The following is a 3,640-nucleotide window of genomic DNA, read 5'->3' on the forward strand; positions in this document are numbered from 1 at the left end:
TTTAGAGCTCAATGTTAACAGATTGCGAATGACGATCGTTCTTGTCCTCCAGTTCCATTTTCCAAGTTTCTTTTAAAACACAAGGGAGCAGTTGAAAGATTAAACCCTTCCCAAAACCAGTCGGGAGAATCCCAAACTCATGTTTCTTATTTGCCACAGATTGTAAGCAAAGCTAATTCTCGCAAAGACGCCTGTATCGCTGGCTTCAAGATTTTTCTTGAAGTGAAGTTACACAATGCGTTCGTGACTTTGGAGTGTTAACATTCTACTTCATCAACTTTCAACATCCGCAATCTGTCAACATTGAGCACTTTGGCCAATCAGATCATGATACCAAGATCTGGTATCATGGATCGGCGGCATGAAAGGCATATCTCCAGACTCCGCCGCCCCTTCCCTCCCCCAGTCCCTCGCTCGGCTCGCCTCACTCGCCAATCCTTTTTTTTTCCCACGTTCCTTTTCGCTCCATAACCCTAACTGCATGCATCCCACGTAAAAATCATCTACCGCTATGGGTGAGTATCACATTTCTCGATTAAACTGAAGCCGCCATCAAATAAACCGCGCAACTTTTCTTCATCAAATCGGCACTCAATCGAAACATTATTGGGTTCAACAGCTACAATAGTATCGCCCTTCAATAGCAACGAAGGAAGGATACCACAGGCCACGCCTATTGAGGGTATCCGCTCACGGGAGAGATGTAATAATTATTAATTGAGAGTTCGTTCAGAACAAAACAAGGACGGCATCTAAACCAGCCTCTTTCTCGTAACTGAATGGTACAATTTCCGGGAAAAGCCGTTATTTAGCTCTTAAAAAATGTCATCGGTTTGAAGTAAGCGTCCCCTTGGAGACCTCTTTTTGGCCAATTTGTCGGAAAAAGACAATTTTATGACGAGGATACTTCAAGGTGTGCTAAAAAATAAAAATGTTTAAGCGATCATTTCACTATGAGTCTCTTCTGTCGCCTAAGGGATAAATTAGTACAGTGAAACCCCGCTCTACGGACACCCGCATACAGACTATATAGCGGACAGTTTCGTTTTCCCCAACGAAAAGATCATATATTTTCTCCAAAATTTACCAGCTTAATACGGACAACGGACAATTTTCTGTGTCCCGAGTCACAAACTCTCACATATCGTCACATATTGTCCGCTTTACGGACACTGGTTATGTGCGCGCTGTCTTTTTTCCTGATTGCCACAATTATGTGACAGATTTCCACTGGTTAGTACGTAGAGGCAAAATAGCGTGACATGTTTGATCTTAATCAGTTTGCCTTTCTTCCGGGTGTTTGCATTTGACCCTTGTACCACAGTCCTTTAATAAGGTTTTCTGCCTCCTATTACAGTTTCACTTTCCTGACTTTTGCTGCATTCATTGCTCGTAGCCGTCTTCCCCATTGACGGCCTTGTCGTGTACACTTAAAATTGAGCAATTAAACAACGTACTTTTTCTAGAGGAAATATCTGCTTTAATACGGTCCGGGACATTTTTCTGAGAGCCCGCTTAATATGGACACCTGGATAATACGAACAAGATGGCATGTCCCCTCGGTGTCTGTACTGACCGGGCCCCCTCGGTGTCTGTACTGACCGGGTTCCACTGTACCAGATGTACATGACCTTGAAGCGTGTAATTTCCAACTCTTTTATTTTCCTTGGAACAAAGCTGGGGATTTTAGGATCCCAATTTTATGCCCAAATATGGACATAAATAACACCACAGCGGCACGCGCGGGAAAATGCACGAGCTACGTTACATTCAAATATGGAATTTTCTTTAACTAAAAAAACCCCAGCTCTGAACCTGAGTTAAACGATTCAAGATCATGGGCTTCTGTTCCATGGAAGTTGAAGAGCTCTATCAACTGTAATTCTTTTGTCACGGTTAGCAGCCCTTTCACAAGGTCAATGGCTAAAAAATAGGCACGCATTGCGTACGTGTGGTAGTGCAGTAAGTGTTTTGCTTTTTAGGAGATTCAAGTTGTCTTTGCGTAATATGTAGCTCTAATAGTACACGATATTCTTTTGGTATCGTAAATCATTATAGTGCCTTGGTAGTTGTCTTAGGTAAATAGCCCCCTGAGAAGACATGTGGTTACCAGTAAAATACTAAAGGTAAAGATTTAAGAAAATAGAAGGGAACCGAGAAACAGAAATAGAAGCTACTTCATTCTTCATCACCCTCACAAATTCAAGCATGCTTCCAACAGACCTGTTTATTTTCGTGATTTATGCACGCACTGCGTGCCTATTGCTGCCACGGACGTACACTCATTAAGTAACCATATTTAACGTCGATAACTCGTAACAGTAATTCAACTGACAACCCTGAGGTCGACGGTGCGCTCATTTTACTCCCCCCTCTCCATCAGTGCTCCGTTTGACGGGTATTTCAAGCTACTTAGCTACACGGAAAGGAAAGAACTCGAAACAAGGATGGGAGATCTGGGAATCGAACTCAGGACCTCATACACCAAGGCCGCGCACTAACTGACTGTGCCATCCTTGCTCCTCTTACGCTCTTAAAACCCGGCGACATAGTTTGTAGTTCACTTAGAGTGCACTACCACAAAAACAAAAAAGGCACATGAAATAATGAAACAGTGTGAATAATATGCCTTTTTCTTTTTTCTTTTTTTTTACCGTTTTGTGATCTGAATGCTTTTCCGGTTGATCTAACAACGGAATAAGGACAAGACAAGGCAGAGGCCGATCATCGTCGAAGCTGAACCCCCAATTACGGAAAGGATGGGCACCACTCCTATTCCGTTTCACACACAACCCGTCCCCAGTAATACTCAGTCTGGTATTCATTTTACCACCCTCAAATAAAGCTGAGTGAACTTTGGAGCGCACGTGCAGGGATTCGAATCGGAAACGCTGGGATGCTGTTCGCGAGCGAAACGACCATGTTTGGAAGTGCAAACTAATTCTCGAAGAATGAGCTCAGAATTACACAAATCTTCATCATTTTCTTCAAATTCCCAAATCCATAAATTTCCAATGCTAAAACCCTTTCTGATCACAGTCCCTGAATCGCGTATTCTGTGAAAGTATAAACGCAATTCTAATCTAATATAAAAATTTGGGCCGAATGCATCTTGAAATAAATAAGTCTTGATTTGATTCAAAAACATTGGTAGTTCCTGATTGTCTAATTGAAAGTGGTAGATTGTTCCACAACTTTGGGCCAGCCACTGCAAATGCTCTGTTCCCAAATGTCTTGCATCTTGTTTTAGGAATAACCAGGTGTTGTTGCTGATCACTTCGCAAGTTATAGCGAGATGGCTGCTTTACCTGTAGTAGTTCCGAGAGATACATTGGTGCCATTCCTTCTAAAACCTTAAATGGGGGCGATCCATTCTCGCGTGATTCTGTCTCGGTAAAGTGAGTTACACCAGCTTTCCTCGATGATAGGACTACGTATTTATATGATTGATGTTCACGTCAATCACTGGCGCTTTAGGAAATGATAATTTCTTTAATAAGACCCGTTTCAAACTTTGGAACGCTAGATATTTGAAAAAAAGTTTGATGGTATTAAAATCCGTTCCAGGCCTTAACATTTTCGGCGCAAAAACCGAAGAACCGAGCTAAAAAAAGGCCAAACCCGCAAAACAGAAAATCCC

At 42.2% G+C, this 3,640-nt stretch overlaps 1 pseudogene; it reads right to left on the bottom strand.

The window, feature by feature from the left end:
- Positions 1-2,212: 2,212 nt before the first annotated feature.
- LOC138036792 (flavin-containing monooxygenase 5-like) overlaps positions 2,213-3,640 on the bottom strand; it is a 9,633-nt pseudogene continuing 8,205 nt past the window's right edge.

Source organism: Montipora capricornis, unplaced genomic scaffold, assembly GCF_036669925.1.
Source record: "Montipora capricornis isolate CH-2021 unplaced genomic scaffold, ASM3666992v2 scaffold_501, whole genome shotgun sequence".
NCBI lineage: Eukaryota > Metazoa > Cnidaria > Anthozoa > Scleractinia > Acroporidae > Montipora > Montipora capricornis.